This window comes from Abramis brama (genome assembly GCF_963993115.1).
Source record: "Abramis brama genome assembly, chromosome: 4".
NCBI lineage: Eukaryota > Metazoa > Chordata > Actinopteri > Cypriniformes > Leuciscidae > Abramis > Abramis brama.
In genome coordinates, this window is record NC_139966.1 from 24,607,867 (window position 1) to 24,626,381 (window position 18,515).

General features: G+C 37.3%; 1 long non-coding RNA gene across 1 annotated transcript; it reads left to right on the forward strand.

Annotated features, from left to right (window-relative positions):
* Positions 1–14,685: 14,685 nt before the first annotated feature.
* On the forward strand, positions 14,686–18,267 carry LOC311081194. Its single transcript, XR_014605830.1, has 3 exons — positions 14,686–15,129; positions 16,150–16,308; positions 17,687–18,267. It is a non-coding gene; the product is annotated as an uncharacterized lncRNA (long non-coding RNA).
* Positions 18,268–18,515: the final 248 nt, after the last annotated feature.

The following is an 18,515-nucleotide window of genomic DNA, read 5'->3' on the forward strand; positions in this document are numbered from 1 at the left end:
CATATATGTGCCGGCCTTGTTCTACAAAATATGTGAGGAGCTCAAGGGCATACACATTGTGTGTTTGTGTTAAATGTGGAGACACTAGTATACACAAAGCCACACTAAAGGCCATGAAATGACTGTACAGGGTTTCTGGCAGGATTCCCCGGAGAACAACTTTGTCAGTGTAGAGCATAAACTGCCTGAATTCAGTGGCCTTCCACCTCTCCAATTCCTCCAGACTGCGTGGCTTCCTGGCAAAAATATGGGGTATGTCACTTCTCAAATTCCTTAGCCTCTGATTGACCTCCCTCGGCTGAGCTGGCGATAGCCGATGCTTCGACTTGCCCCGTGACCATAGTAGGAGCATTTTTCTCACTCGCAGGCAGCACTGGTGCATGTAGTCAGCAGTGAAAGACTTGATCATGTCAATTTGGAGATTGCTGAAAGGGGACACAGCATTTTCATGATGATGTTCTGGCTGGTGTTGCTCTCTAAATGAGACATCATCTCTCAAAGTGAGGTCATGCACTTGTTGGTACGTGATGCGCCCCTCCCAGTTGCCTTTTTGGGTGCATTTGTCACAGCCATAGTAACCAGAGAATTGTTTGATGCACTTCAGCATGGCTTTTGCTGGTGCATCACAGGTAATGCATCTCAATCTTACATTGAGTGTTGTTTCTCCCCATGTAAAGCCAATCATTAGAATCATGTTCAGTTCATCTGATATGACTTTAATGAAGTCCAGTGATTTGGGCTTGGCCTCAGTAAGGGCAATGGTCAAAGGAAATGTGCTTACTGGTTTTAGATGTACTGTGCAGAGTACAGGCCAGAAAGATTAGTGCTCTTAAAGAGTGGCAGTCCATCCCTCAAGCTCAGTGATGTCTGTTGCATTCAAGCACATGATTAATTGTTCAGTCACTCCTAATTTAATGCATTCCACACCAGACACCATTTGGCTTTCAACAGGATCCGTTTTTAATAATGTTTTAGTAGTAGATGGCAGGTGTTTATGCCCTTGATCCCTAAAAATTTTGAGCAGTTTGTCTGCAGCATTGTGCTTGATATTATATTCATTGATCCACTTCTTTAACTTCTCTGCTAAATTTTCAGTGGGCATATCAATGTTGGCAGTATTCTCAAAAAACTCTCCATCCATGTCCGGAATATTCAAGAACCATATTCTCTGTGCCATTGTATGTTGTAGCGATGTGACTGCATTGATGTCAGTATTGACAAACGACATTTCATCGCTGTCACTATTAGATTCTCCAGTCATTGCATTTTTTCATTGTAAATTTGAAAAACTTTTTTGCAAGTCTAGCCTACTTTCTGAGATGACATCATGCTAGTCTGTCTGTAGGGCAGGGTCTGGAATCACAGAAAAGAGGCATAAAGTGAATGGAAATCACATATACGTTGACGTGGGAGAATTTTATTTACAGTACACTGTTACTTCAAAGGATATAGATGATACTAGATCCATGCCTGAATTGTGACTTGCCTACCCGGTTGTGCATTAAAGTGTAATTTCTATAATAATAATAATCATTATTATTTATTTATTTATTTATTTCGTTTTTATTTTGTTTGTATGTTTTGTATACAGTATATTTATGTATTTATTGTTTGTTCTGGTTTTGTTATGTAGGCTATAAAGAACACCAATAAAAAAATAATTTCATGAACATTATTAAACATGGACCTTTATTTTCAGCAAAAAGGCTTATTTCTGCTATTGTAGGCTCATTTTTTAAATGTAAGCGCAAACTGGGTGCTGGCTGTTCAGCCAGAATAAGCTCGAGGTCGTCCACCTCTGGAAGCGGAGTTTTGCGCAGTTACAAAAACTGCTGTGCACACATACACGTGAAATGGGGTCTCGCGCCCACACCGTGATGACGGCACCGGAGCGCTCCTGCGGCTGCTGTGAGAGGGGCGCGCGCGTTAATTTTCAAATTAAGTATGTACAATACCCTTACAATATGTATAACTTACAATATTGATAATAATTGCATTCATAATTTATTTTAATGTAGCTAATGTTAACATGACAGACATAACCCTAAAAAATTAATGCGCTAATCTGAAAAGGATAGATAGGCTACTCCTTTAGATCAAAAGACGTCACGTAAACATAAACGGTATTTAACAACAATTATAGCCTATAACGGCGTTTAACAGTGCGGACGAGTGGCATAAAGTTAAAGAAAAAGAGAGAAAAGCAGTTTGTGTGAGAACATGTGGTACATTTACTTCTGGAAAAGACAGTCTGTCAATTTTATGACAATTTATAAAATTTATTGTGGAAACGGCCGTTTACCATGAGAAAATTTCGCTCAAAGGCTAACTGTCCTTATAATTCCATTTTATTATTATTATCATGTCTAACATATTTTATATGTCATTTTGTTTTGTGTTTTTAATTTAAATAAAATGGTTAATTAAAAAGACATTCACCTCAGAGAAACTGACAGTTGGGATGTCCACTATACATACAACCGGCACATCCGGGAACTTAACTGTCAATTTCGTAACCGCCCCTTTTTAGGGAAAACAAGCCGGACTTCCCATAGACTTCAATACAAAATAGCGGCACAAAACAACGTCCGTACACAGCCGGCAGACGTGTATAACTTCAGAAATCACTTAGATGAAATATGTCGAGTAATTATATGTCCACCCTGCCTTCCATAGAGCGTGAACGATACATTTATAAACTTAATTTGGGCAACTTAAAAACATGTCCCTTTCATTCTACCAGCGTCAAATTGGTCTAACAACCCCATCCAGTGGCCAGAAGTGTCTTACCCGGACATTTACTCGTACCTCATCGAGTCACCAGGTAGCCAGTGAATGATTTTACTTCGGTTTTAAGAAGTAAACATCTTTAAATGTATAATATTATGTCTTTATATTTAGAGTAGCTACTGAGTGCACTTTTCTGTCCAGCCATACAACTAGCCTGATTTAGCTTTCGATAGCATCATCCGTAATTCATGATATTTCCATAACAGCAAGATATTGATGATGATGGCAGGCAGAGATGGGCATAAATACATGGAAATGTATTTAAAAAATAAAATAAAAATACAAAATAATGTGTGGAAAAATGTAATTAAATACAAATACATGATAGGGGTAGCCTACTGTGTGAAAAAAAATATTTAAATACAAATTGCATGTTTGTAAGGGTTAGTACACGTCCTCAATCCGATACTGTGTATGGCGCTCGCCGGATTGTTTTCCCCTAAAAGTGGGCGTGAACCTTTTCAGAGATGTTCTATGACGCTACGCCGGTTGTATGTATAGACCTTATGTAGCCCCGCCCCTTTTCAGGCCTGCGCTTGTTGTCTTTTGACTTCCGGTCTGTATTTTCACAGCGATTTTGCGTGTTTATTAATGAACGGCTCGTTTTAAAATCTTCCCGGTCGACTGACATTTGTTAAGACATCTGCTTTAAACATTACAATCCTCATGATAACTTTCGTTAACTTTACATTAAGTAAATCCACTTCAAAAGCTAATTACTCCTGGACAGCAATGCCATAGACATATAAAGAGCGACCGCAAAAAAACGTTAAAAGACAATATTCTACAGATGGCGGCGCCCTCATTTCTCTGGCACATAAGGTCTATAGGTGAGTTAGATGTGAGTCAAGTCAGGTCAAAGAGTTGGGCTGTGTGTGTTCTGTAAAGGTTCGGAACTTTCGTTACCTTTATAGAACTTTTAGGGAACGTTGCACAACGCGAGAACGTCCCCTCCTATGTGGGAGTTAACTAGTTTTACTATATTAAAACCATGGTTAATTTTCGTAAGGGTAGCTTGCAATGCTTTGCCAGTGATAAACACAGCTAAACGTATTATGAAAATGTCTTACCTTTTCATGGTCCACTGAATGTTTCCTGACCTAAATGTGACGTATCTATCTTTCCCTAGAACCAATACATTGCCCTCCTGCCCATCAACGCATGTCAGCTAACTGCACTGGTACGTTTGGTCACATCTTTCTCTTAATTTCAGTAAACTGCTCTTTTTAGGATAAGTTTAATAATGGAATTTAGGTTGTATTTCTAACAGCAGTTGAAAGGATTGTCCTAGAACAACTAGGGGAACTTCACCTCAAGCTGGACCATTTGACAACAATTGTCCAGTCCCTAACTCAAAACAGGGCTTCACAACAAGAAAGCCATGATGACTATCAAAACGTACTTCCAATTTCCACATTGGAAGAACTAAACAGCTTTGATGAAAGGCTTCGGCAAGATGCCGATTTTAAGAAACACATGGTATGTCCTCTAATACTTTGAAGTGTATATATATAGTGGGCAACATCAAAATGGGGAGTTGATTAGTTGAGTCAGTTGTTTGTTGGCCTGCACAAATCCAAGCTGGAGGGTTGAACTAACAAGACAAGTGACAGAAAATAGGATTTTGATTGCCTGTAGTAACATTTGCTTTAATTCTGTATTTTATTACAGATCACAAAGCTGTCCATAACTTGAGGAAATCAACATAAAAAAAACAGTGTGGCGAGTCTGCAGGAAAGTGTTCACTCCTGAACTTGCCACCCAACTAAATTGGTGTGGGAGAGGACAGAAGACTGGAATCAAGTCACGACCAGTGCGTGAAATTCTACTGCGTAAGTTTTACTAGGTTGGCAGTAACAATCCCATCAAGGGAGACTTCATCAATATTCCCTTTTCATATACATCTGTGCTTAAAAGCTTGCATACAACGGCAGCAGATGTTGTTAAATACTGCCATTTATTTGCAAAATATAACTGATCTTGCAAAATACTTTTAAGGATATTGGTCACATAATTTGTAATTTAAATATCGAGGATCTTCAAAATCTAAAAATCTAGGGATTTGTTACTTTGCAGTCTTACTGTAAATACCCTTAAGTGGTCTGAACCACTCTTAGCTTCTCCTTATCACTGTTGACCGTCTATATGAATATAAGTTTTAATGTTTTGACGTGTTCAATTAGGCTAATTCAAGTGTTTTATTGAAAAGAATAAAATTGTTATTACACTGATTGTTGTTAGATTTTTAATTATAATATTATAATTTAATTAATTGTATTATACATTGGATTTCCCGTTGTCTCTTAGCGCGCTACGAAAAGGAAACTTAACTAAAGGTATACCATTTCATACCTTCTTACGTAGGACGTAACCTGTCCATGCCTCTGTGGCGATGGTGCTGAATTGGTTGATATCGAGCTATAGATTCGATAATTCACTCATGCAGGGGCTGCAAAATAAACTGACCCGGTCCTTAAACTGATAAACACAAATTGCTACGCTTCACAGATGACCGGGGCGAGCAGTGCTGCATTATACTACAGCGTGCGATGCAGACATCAAAAGACTAAAGCCCATGATCTGGCTAAAGAAAAACAGTTAAAACGTATTTGTTGATGTAGTAGGCTACAAGTTCCAACTGCTTTTCCCTATGTTTTTTTCACTCTGTTACAGGCTGCCAGGAAGAACCTGTTTATATCGAGGGGCTACATTATTCCTGTTCCTTTTTAATCCCTTCTCCTGGAGTTATTTTTTGTTTTATTAAAGCGTCTTAACTTTGAATCGTGTCTGTTCATTATACTAGAGACAGTTACACACACAAAAATAAGAAGATAATTTTTTCGATGTCATTATAGCCTAACCTACTTTTTTTCATATTGTTTTTCATGTTGGATAGTCAAGTAGCCCCAGGGCTGTATACCATATAGGCTACATTGAGGGGGACAAGTCTTATATGTAAATAATAATAACAATAATAATTCAACAATTAGAAATGGCCAAATTGGAAATGCCCAAATGAATTTTTTCAAATGAATATGGCCATTTTGAGGGATGAAAGTTAATAGGGAAATTTGTACTGCACTCCATAGCCAGCATTTCGCCAAAACCTGATAGCCTACATTCAAAAACAACACAAGATATTCACGTCATACACATAAAAATAAATAAACTTCACTAATTCATGTTCAGCAGTCTAATTGATACCGCTACAAAGAGTTTTTGTTACGTTATACCGGAACAGGTTTATAACGGAGGGTTCTGAGTTCATAAGTGCGGTAGAGTACATGAGATGGGTCGCTTAAAATCCTTTTTGCCTCATTTAATGTGTATTGTTCATATAGAGTCTGAATACTAGTATAGTCTTTCAGTCCAATCATTTTCATCGAAGTTCGAACAATATGTGACCCTAGATCACAAAACCAGTCACAAGTCGCACGGGTATATTTGTGGCAATAGCCAACAAAATATTGTATGGGTCAAAATTATCGATTTTCCTTTTATACCAAAAATCATTAGGATATTAAGTAAAGATCACTTTCCATGAAGATATTTTGTACATTTCCTACCATAAATATATAAAACATTATGCGAGTGAATGCAGCACAATCGCGAACATAAATGGACAACTTTAAAGGCGATTTTCTCAATGTTTTTTTTTTTTTTGCACTCTCAGATTACAGATTTTCAAATAGTTGTATTTTGACCAAATATTCTCCTATCAAACCATACATATTTATTCTTTCCAGCTTATTTATTCAGCTTTCATATTATGTATAAATCTCAATTTAAAAAAATTTAACCATGTGACTGGTTTTGTGGTCCAGGGTCACATATATAGTATCTTTGATTTTGAGTTTACAGAAAGATCACCGTACCAAGTGGAAAGACCATGGCTACGTTTCCCGATAACGTTGTCTCTTAGCGCGCTACGAAGACTCTTAAGGTTTAACTTAATGGTGAACTATGCAGTTTTTTTAGCTTAATTTATCTTAACTGAACAGCTTCGTAGTCATTGAAATGGTTATATGACTTTTTCCATGCTGAATGGTGGTCTTCTCGCACCCCCCTGGTGCCTGTGAGCGGAAAAACCACCCTTGCAACTTTGGGCTGGCGAATATCGCGTGATATCAGGTCTCGCGATGTAACGAATTGCTTTACGGCACTGCACACATACACTATCTAAACATTTATATGCTAGCCTTCTGTGTATCATACATACCTCAGTGGGCATGGCTCTGTGCGTTCGCCGGCTTCTTTGAAAACAAATACACATGACCAGCGGCAGGAGATGGGAGGGAGGAGAGTCGCCAACGAGTTTTAACAACAGTGTTGTCAAATATCTATTCCGAAGCTGTAGGGGGAGCTCTATAGAGAAACCCGCGAGCAAAAAGCGAGAAAACAGCAAAGAAATTGCCAAAACTGCATAGCGCTGCTTTAACTAAAAGTTATACCATTTCTAGGCGTGTTCCCCGAACCATACCATAGAAAGTGGCTTAAGATACACCTTCTTACGTGCGACGTTTCCCAGTGCTGTCCGTGGCGATGGTGCTGAATTGGTTGATATCGACGGCTTGAGAATCAATTATTCTCTCGTGCAGGGGCTGCGTCACTGCATTATGTGAGAAAGCGGTGTTCTTGTAAATACTTTCCAGCATTTCAGTAATAAAAGTGTAGGCTATATCTTACGCACGGTGCTCGGCAGTGATGAAAAAGGTTTTTAAATTTAAACAGTGAATTTTGAATATCTTGTTGTAAACACAGAGATGTGGATTCAGACGGCAATTAAATCACCACACGACCTGTTTGTCAAAAAACAGTAGGTCATTTGGCCAGGGATTTTTACACGGGTGGATTCGGACGGCAATAAAATCACCAACTTACCCCTGTTAATGTTTAAAATACCATAGCCATGAGAAACAATTAACGTCCGAATAGGACTTAACTGACAGTATGCTTTCACTGGCCTTTGAAAGCGCTCCACGGACGGCGCCGTCTTTTAGAACAACTATTCGCTGTTTCGCTGCCATTGTTTGAGCAAACTCCCCACCACAATCATTCCCTTTAAATAGACTGTTAAGTCTTTAAAGGGATAGTTCACTTTGAAATTAAATTTTGGTATGTTTTAGCTTACCTGAAGGGCATCCAAGATGTAGGTGTCTTTTTTTCCGCAGTAGTTTCAATTTTGATATTTTTAGGTCAAACCGTTCTTGTCTGTCAGTCATATAATGCAGGTCGATGGTCCCTGTCTCAAAACACAAGCACAGAGTCCAAATTAAAACAATTCCCCATCGTCCAAATTAAACAATTCCCCATCGTAAGTACACACTGATGGCCTAAGACACGAAACGAGCGGTTTGTGTGAGAAACCGAACAGTATTTATATCGTTTTTACCTCTTATAACACAACCACGTCGAAGTGATCTGAAGTCGCGGGCGCTTCCTGCTGTGTGACGTGTGCGCAGACTGGTGCATAGATGTATATACACTAGATGTCGCATTAAAGACATTCGTTCCAATGAACTGCCGTAGCCAAGGCGAAATCTAGTATATATATCTATGCACCGGTCTGCGCACACGTCACACAGCAGGAAGCGCCCGCGACTTCAGATCACTTCGACGTGGTTGTGTTATAAGAGGTAAAAACGATAAAAATACTGTTCGGTTTCTCACACAAACCGCTCGTTTCGTGTCTTAGGCCATCAGTGTGTACTTACGATGGGGAATTGTTTAATTTGGACGATGGGGAATTGTTTTAATTTGGACTCTGTGCTTGTGTTTTGAGCCAGTGACCATCGACCTGCATTATATGACTGTCAGACAAGAACGGTTTGACCTAAAAATATCAAAATTGAAACTACTGCGGAAAAAAAGACACCTACATCTTGGATGCCCTTCAGGTAAGCTAAAACATACCAAAATTTAATTTCAAAGTGAACTATCCCTTTAATGGTTTGCTAGCTGATGTACCTTTGGATAATATAATTAAAAATCTAACAAAAATCAGTGTAATGACAATTTTATTCTTTGCATGTAAACACTTGAATTCACCTCATTGAACACTGTCTGGTGTATTAAAACTTCACAATTATATTCGGATAGAGCTGCAACAGTAATATGATAAAGCTAAGAGTAATCCAGACCAACCTTCTGAACGTTTGATTTACAGAAGGTATACTTAAAGGTGCTCTAAGCAATGTCACGCATTTTTTAGGGCATTTTTTTTTTTGTCACATACAGCAAACATCTCCTCACCATCCACTAGCTGCCTGTCCCCTAAACACTCTGTAAAAAAACGCGGTCTCTGTAGACACCCCAGACTCCACAGACGGCAAGAAAAACAAACTGGGCTAACCCGCACCACAAAACATAACAAACTGTCCAATAACCGACAAGAAGGATTTGGGGTGGGGTTTGGGGGGTTAGTGCGCGGATGAGGAAGAGGGATGGTCTAGCTAGCTTCCGTTTTGTTTGACAATACTTTAAACATCAACAAGAACTGACGTCACCCAACATCACTTAGAGCACCTTTTACTAAGAACGTTTCGGGAAACACGTATTAACAATAAGGTACAGCTTAAGGTGTAACCTAAGAACGACATAGCATTAAGAAGGTTTCGGGAAACCCAGCCCATATATAATCACACTTTCTAGTACAGACTGATAAAAAAAAGGAACATCATTTTCCTATCAACTCCATTTTCTTGGTATTCACTATTAGAAAATTTGCATCACACCAATTTACAAATGAATCAATCTCAGAATAAAAAATAGAATCTTGTTTTTTCAGCAGACTTAAAATTACTGTATCATCTGAGTACTTCAGAATGTAGTTCTGTGAGTGCCGACTTGAGCCCTCATTAGTGTACAGCGTAAGAAGAACTGAAGAACACCAGTGCTACAGTATTTTACTTTTATTTTAAACTATTATTTACTTTGACTGTGATTGGCTGAGTTCTATTTGCTAAAAATGAGTGATACCACTGTATAACTGTAGGATTTACATTTAACTGCTTTAATTTTTTAATTAAGACATGTGGTTGAACAGTATTGTAAGCTGAACTAAAATCAATAAAAAGGCACTCGTGCATAAGCATCGGAATAATCCAAGTGCATCAAACTATTGATAGCATCACCTGTTCCTTTTCCTTTCCTATAAGCAAATTGGAGTGGATCTGTCACAGTGTCTGGTTTGTGTTCCCTGGTTACCACTAGATGTCCTCCTTCCCCCACGGTGTCTGCATAGACTGTAAAAAAATATGGACGTAGTGTCCGTGACGTCACCCGTAGGTTTCTGAAGAGCATTTTTGAAGCCTAAAGTGGGCGGAGCCGGCCGTCGCCATCTTGGCCTTGCGTCACTCCCGGATAACAGAAAATAGACAAACAGGCGGGGCGTGAGTGGAGCTGAGGAGCCTGGCTATCTGAAATCACCTAGCTCGACGTGATCGAGTTAGCTGATGATGTAAAGCCAATTAAACGTTCCTATTTTTGCCCTTCGAAATATTATAATAGTTAAAAGACATGGCTACAAGTGAGACTGTGTATTACTTCGAGAGTGTTTGTGTATGACAGTGATTTATGTGCATACATGTCCGTCACTCTTTCGTGGTCCGTCAACGCGGCATCGCTCAAGTTCGTAGAGAGCTTATTCAGTCCATTTTAAATTCTGATGTTGGCCGTCTCTCAAATGGGTTATGGTTTAACCGTTAAACCATAGATATATTGCCTTTGAAGTGCAAATAAATGCGCTAGAAAATCCGCGCTCATTCATGTGCATTTATTGCACGGACGGAGAAAGCGCCGACGCCTGCATGATTTCATCTGACGGTAACTTACATAAGCATATAATCCATCTGTTCCATGGGAGCAGAACGAACGAGCATTTATTGACGTTTTAAATTTGAAAACCCCAAAAAGCAACGAAATTGTCAGACATCCATTAGTGCATGTTCACAGAGGAAAACAACTGAAATACAGCGCTGGTTGTTCTCTCGAACGATAACGACGGAATCCAAAGACGTGGGCTTTGTAACGTTACCCAAGTATTAAATTGTATGAAATAATAATCCCGAAAAAAAGCACAAACACTGCAGAGATGGCAAGTTCAGCAGCTAACATTGCTGAGGTGAAGTGACGGCTAGTAACAGCAGACAAACGGCTAGCACTGACAGCGGCAATCCATCTGTCACTCAAGTGGCTTGGCCACACCCTTAAATTTAAATATTAATCAACTAAACGGACGAGTTATAAAATAATTCACCCCCCTCACAGTTGTTATGAAGGGCAAAATTAGCTGTATAGACCAAATCCACATACAGACACCAGGCTTTAAACACGTTTTTTTCTGCTGTAAAATTTGGCATTTTAACATGGGGGAGATACAGATTTGACTCACTTCTGACAACAGCCTCAAGCGGCCAGTCAACGAATTGCAGTTTAACTCACTTCCGTGTTGGTTTCAAGAGAGAGACGGGGAGGTTGCCGCTTGGGTGTCTGTCACATTAGGAACTGCATTCCCCACAATCCTTGTCTGCTCTCATCACTGTTCATTGCACCCAGCTGTTCCCCATCATGATCGTTAGTTTCTGTGTTTAAATACCCTGCCTGTTTAGTGTCTGTCACGGAGTCCTTGTATTGTGTCACCTGCATCTCAGAGTCTGTCTTGGTTAGTTTATTTGTTTTGTTTCTTGTTTTGGACTGATTTACTTGGATTATGACCCTTTACCTGTTTGTGGATATGATTACGGATTACCATAAATAAAGCTGCTATTGGAATTCACCTTTTCGTGTGCGCGTTGTTACAGGATCAAAGTGACTGTTAACATTTTCTCTTAACATTGATACCATACACTTCTCAAAACACTTCATCACCACTGATATCAGGACAATTGGTCTAAGCTCATTGTTCTCTGTAGGACAGGTCATTTTTGGCACAGGAATTATAATAGACTTTTTCCAAATGGCTGGAACTACTTTGGATATAGAATTCAGTTCCTTACTACATTCTTGATCGAAATTTTGATTCTCAAACCTTAGGAAGAAACAGCTCAGATCATCAGCTTTTTGTGTGTCGTCACTCGTAAGGAGAGTCTTTCTAGTCGGTTGCATATTAATTATGTTCTTCATAGAATTCCACATACTTTGAGTGTTAGATTGATTAAAAAAAAAAAAAAAATCCTTGCAGCTCTTAATAACTGGTTCAGTTCTTTCTGCACAGATTTAAATTCCACACGATCGCAATTTCTCAAGGCAGCTTTTTTCCTATTAATACAATGCTTTATCTCTTTAGTAATATAAACTTTGTTGTTGGGATATACAATGACTTGCTTTTTAGTGACCACATTGTCCGTACAGAATTTTAAATAATCAGTTATTACTTAAGTGGTTTCATCTAGGTTTGCACTATTAAAAACATCCCAATCAGTGCATAAAAAACAGCCCTTCAGGGAGTCAGAACCTCTTTAGTAACTTTAGTTTTTAAAACTGTCCTGTACGTTGGAATTAAATGCACTGTATTGTGGTCTGAACTCGCTAATGGGGGCCTTGATTTTGCAGTATAAGCTCTTTTAACATTCCCATAGCATTTATCTAAGATTCTGTTGTTTTTATTGTATTACTGCAAGTTTTGTATTTCCGTTTTAAGTTTATAATCTTAATAGAGATAAGGCAGTAAAGAGAGAATAATTATAATCATACATTTGCACGTTTACTTAAGATGAGCATTATTGACTTCCAGCGCTGTCTCGTTTTCACTTTCTCGATCACTGTTATGATCATTCGCTGTTAACGTCACTCATATTACGTATTCATAACCCGCTCAGTCTCTTCCAGTGATGCAGCTCCATTACACTTCCACAAACAATAAACATACACTGGTAATGATTCCCTTGTATTTTTACAGTAAGTTACTGGCAGCGCGGTTGTAATATTTATATTAATACATTATTAAACATTTTGGTAGTGCTTGTAAATATCTTCATTTGTGTTCTGAAGATGGACAAAAGTCTCATGGTTTTCAGAACGACATAAAGATGAGTAAATGATGACAAAATTTTAACCTGGGTCATTTTAACTTTAAGAAATAAAATTGTGTGGAATAATAATTTATCCTGCATGTTTTTAAAAATCCTGAAGTATCTTCTCTCAGGAAGTTCACGTAGCACATTGGGTCGTCTTGTGTGGATGTCATGTTGATCCTATTATTACATATGCAATACAGCGTTAAATACTGAACATATTGAAAAAGGCATCTAGACCAAACATTTATAAATGGTCTGAATTTACACACATCAATACCCAAATTCAGAGTTTTTGTAACCTTAATATTGTTCTGAAAATAGGAGTGCTATAAAATCTAATTTACTGTAAACATGGTGTCACATTTGATGAGAACACATGTTCACAAAAAATAATAAGACACATGGATACCGAGATTTATTTCTAAACTTGGGCATTAAACGCTGAACATTGCTCTTCAGATCACAAAATAATCATAATGGAAAATCATTACATTTTTCATATGAAGCTTCTGCTTGTAGGGTTTCAGTTAAACCACTCAACAGCCTTGAACGACCAAGACCAAAATACCATTATATCATGAATCAGAAAAATCTTATAAAGTGCATCAGAAGTTTTTCCAGTCTTTGGCGGGCGAGTTCTGTGTAGAAGATGTTCTGGAAGATTCTGGTTCATAATGCATTAAAATTCAGCGTACACCCGAAACAGAGGAAAATATAGATTTATTCACATTAAAAGCAGTCAGAAAACAATTATGTACTAAAAACAAAAGAGAGAAAATCAATTAATTAAATTAATTCTAATGCGTACCATAGTTTATTATAAATACAATAAATTACTTTTATAAAATTTGTTACATTTCTAATCGTTTCTTACTAAAACAAGTAATAACATCCAATTTGTTTAAAAATTAAAAGAAAAATTAAGTTCTAATAGCATGGACAAAAAAAGCTAATTTAATTCCAGCAGTTTATTAACACTTGTCAAAACTTGTAACTGGTTAAAACTGTGTAATCTAAACATTCACTTGCTTATATATATATATTTATTTATTTGAGGGGAAAATGTGTGCTTAAATACCAGCATTCAATAAAGCTTGGTTTCCTTGACCGTTAAAAAAACGATTTTTTTTTAAATAATCGCGTCATATTACGTCACGAGGAGGAGTCGTTTGGCGGGCTGTTCTCAGTACAGACTCAGACTCGGTTGGTGTTCAGTGAGAGCGGTCGTGATTCAGTGTGTTTATGGTAGTTATTGTATTTCGATTTATCATCGTCATGGTAAATAATTATGTTTGTGGAGGTTGCACAAACTCAAGCTTGTCAGGACATCGAGTCCACAGTTTAAGGAGCAAGAAAAAGGACGGTGCTATGATATCTTCCGTGTCTGGGTGTGTTTTGTGCGGATGAAGAGACGGACTTCACTTCTTTTTCTGCTTCAAACACGCGGTGGTGTGTGTGTGTGTGTGTGTATATATATATATATATATATATATATATATATATATATATATATATATATATATATATATATATATATATATATGAGGATTGTCATCCCGGCGATATGATTCAGTTCAACACGGATGCCAAAGCAAACGAGACTCACAACACTTTCATCGGTCCGTCAGAGATAAAGCTCGACGTGAACATGAACTGTGCACTGTAAAAAAAAATAATTGTGAAATTAAATAAAATATCAGGGCTGGTTTGGCAGCAAAAGCAGGACCAACTCAATATTAGGAATGTGGTAATAATATTCCTGATCGGTGTGTATTTTAACCGTGGCAATTTTGTGTTTTGAGTTGGTTTGAGTCAAACCAAAGGTTTTTCAGACACCAGATATTATTTTTTTACTAGTGGGTGCCGGACACTGTAGTTAATTCCCAGATAGCAATTACGTTTGGGCCACATGTGGGTATTATCTGGCACATATGGCCTAGATGTGGCATGGCTGAACAGATATGGGCCAAATTGTAGCCATATTTGTTTTGCCATAACTTAAAAATCTGCGGGAAATGCTCTCTTGGTTCACAACTGATTTTGAGGTATATGGCCCAGATAACAACGAACACATGAGAACCATATGTGGTTGAGCTATGGCACACAGTGAGAAACACCGACTTGTGGTAAACATTTGGCTTATACGTGGAAAAACACAGGAATCCTGAAATCGAATGCGGCAAACATCCGCCGTTCCACACCTCAGGTTGCTCTGCATCTTCCCTCCTATTGGTGGAGAGACTACGGCGCGAGTTTGACTGCGACGCTGGGCAGCTGACGCCATTTACTCTGCTTTCCTCACGACTGTGTACATTCAGGTTAGGTAAGTGATGTTTTGGCATTTTAAAGTCATATAAAAGAAATATGCAGCATTATGTGTCAATATTGCATGTTATTATGCGTTTAGTTATTCGTTTCATCGAGGAAGGGGTTGAACTAGCTAATATTTTCCTCTGTTTACTGCTATAACTTAAAATAAAGTTTAATGTAACTTAACTGTTAACTTAGGCTATAGCAGTTCGCTGGTTTGCCGTTTTAAATTAAGATGTTTTTGTTTATAAATCAACAGCTCACTGCCGTACACATATAAAATAGTATAGTTTGTCATTGTGTAGTAGTATTTGTGAATTTTAGGCGACGCGGTCCAATGTCGGTGTTACTGTTTGTCAAAAAACCTAAATCCTAATTTGTGTTCACAATCATTCAACTAATCATAATAATATAAAAATGCCAAGAACAATTAATACGTGTGCATTATTGTATGTATCTTTTTATCTTTGTATTTATCTAACTCTGAAATGATATTATTCATCCAAGACTTTTTCTCATGACTTTTCCCTCTTTAAATTTAAAGTTGTAACGTCTTTCGATACAATACCTGATTAAAATAACTTGTTAACATGAACTAATAATGAACTTCACTTCTACAGCATATATTAATGTGTTAATGTTAATTTCAACATTTACTAACACATTCAAATAAAAAATTGTACTTGTTAACTTGGCCTATGCACTGTGAACTTACATGAACAAACAATGAATTGCTGTATTTCTGTTAACTATCAATTAATTGAACGGCCATTCACTGTCATTATAAAGCTTGGAAGAGGCAGGAAATTTTTATAATTACTCTGATTTCTAACGATAGAGATTATATATACCATGCTATGGTATACTGTCATACCGCCCAGCCCTAATGTGCGGTATGGGTGGGGCAATGACAATAATTTCCATATTGAAAACCTAGAAAATATGGTTTCAGATGGAGTAAGTAATAGTTTATAGGGTGGTCTATTTAAATGCATATTTCAACCACTTACCCAATTTTTTTTTTTCCTATCAGATTACCTATCTGGGTCTGGTTGGTGGCTCTGACCTGGATAACACCGTGTGGAGAGTGCTGAAAAGCACTTTTACAACTGCTGTTGCACGTTGATGAATTGGAGAGAAGTCAATGGGAAGATTGGTGTCCAACGCCTGGTCGTAAAGGAAGTTGTCATTGGTGAGACCTTTTTTAGAAGTCCCTTTTATTTGTATTGCACTTTGCACAATACACAACTTTTCAAAACCGCTTTACAGAACATTGTATTTTTATTTCCGTTATCTCAGTAATAGTAATAGTCAAAAATTCATTCCCTATGACTTAGTGCAGGCGCTAACGGCTCCAGGTTTATCTCGTAAATTACTCCACTAATAATGCCCAGAATGGCACCAAACTTATACAGTAGTAAAAATAGGTTCTGAACTCAAAAAACGAGGCATTGGAAAGTTTGTAAGTACATCAGGAGTTTATTTAAATAACACTTGCCTGACGGCGAATGCTACTGCTAACTCGGACGTTGGGCTCACAGAAAGCGATGCGCAAGGATGAAGTGTATTATTGTTTATCAGAAGCAATCGAAATATTATTGTAATGTTGTTGTTATTATGAATGCATTATAAATAAATAAATTATTTACAGTATTTATAATTATTATTTAATAATAATTACAGGGGATGGGGTTAGCTATTCTGGTTTTCCCTCTTTTTTTTGTCATTACCTGATCACATCCGTGGCTCACTTAAGTGACTGTTATTATTATTGAAATTATTATTGAAACTTGCCAGCTCAGAAAGTTAGTAAAGACATTGTTAAAATAGTCCAAGAATACAGTGGCTCAATCTTAAGTTTATCAAGTGTTGAGAATACTTTTTGTGTGCAAAACAAGCAAAAATAACGACTTTATTCAACTCTTCATTTTTTTCTCTAAGTGAGTTCACGTAGTGTAACGGCAGAGCGCTTCTTTGTTGTACGTCAGAACGTAGGCTCACGATTGGCCAGGATCCCACACATGACCAGCGTCTGTCAATAGTGAGTCTACGCTCTGACGTACAACCCAGAAGTTGGAAAAACTTGAGGGTAATTACAGACAGAATTTTCATTTTTGGGCGAACTAACCCTTTATGTTCCTCCTTGCATTCAGTACTTGGCCCATTATTGTTTGTGTGTTTCTGCTTCCAAATTGTCTCGCATCATTGCGGATTATCTTGAGTTTATTATGTGTTATTAAAAACACTTATTTTTGTAGACTCTTTGGACTAAAACATGACATTAATGCTATCTGTGTTGGTGTGTTTTTACATTAGAGTGTGCATGTCTTTAAAAAAAAAAAGCAGAATACATGCAGTGCTGTAAATTTTAACCGGTTGTTGGTGCAAAAGTATTCTAAAAAAAAAAAAACTTTCATACAGTGGTAATTCAGAGGTGTTTAATTTGTTAATAATTGCAATTAAAATATTAAAGGAAATTTACATTAATGATTTTTTTTTTTCATTCTCCTGCAGCTCTAGCTTCCAGGTTGTATTGCTGCTAACATTATTTAAATTCTTCTTTATTGCAGGTGCAGTCAGGCAGAATCCCCTTACTGGAAAAGGTCAACACATTGCCGACCCTCATTGGAGACTTCTCTGCACATCAACACACTTCTCAACTCTTTACCTTTCAAGTTTGCTTTAACTTTCTCAATTTCTCTTTAAAGTTCTCTTTACCAAGTTACTGTGATTTATTTGTATTACTCTCATTAGACTAATTGAACATAACATTAATACACGCTTTGATCGAGTGTTTTGAACTTTGGTGTAAAAAAATAGCTTTGAATGCTATTTATATGATTGATTTGTATTCTTCAATGTTTTCAACTGAATTCTACTTAAAATAAGTACAACTGAGTAGCTGTAATTCTATGTATTCTTAAATGTTTTCAACTGAATACTACTGTAATTATTAAATTCAACTGTTGCTGTAATTATATTTATTTTTATGAAATGTTTTCAACTGAATACTACTGTAATTATTATTCAACTCTTGCTGTAATTATATTTATCTTTATGAAATGTTTTCAACTGAATACTACTGTAATTAAGTACAACACTTTAGCTGTAATTATTTAAATGCTTGTAAAAATAAATACTTTTGAGTACATTTGTTGTTGAGTGTTTAATTTACCTGTGAGTTAATAAGACTTTAAAAACTGTCAGCTGCATGTGGGCCACATAAGGGCCGTTAGATTTTAACAGAACTCAACCATACTAAAGTTGCATACCAGGCTCACATATGGGCCACATGAAATTGTAGTATTTGGCTCATGCTTGGTGGAGTTATGGCAGTCCTTTGGTTCAGTTCTGGCAAAGGAGATGTGGGCCATATCTGGGCCGGCAAACACAAACTAA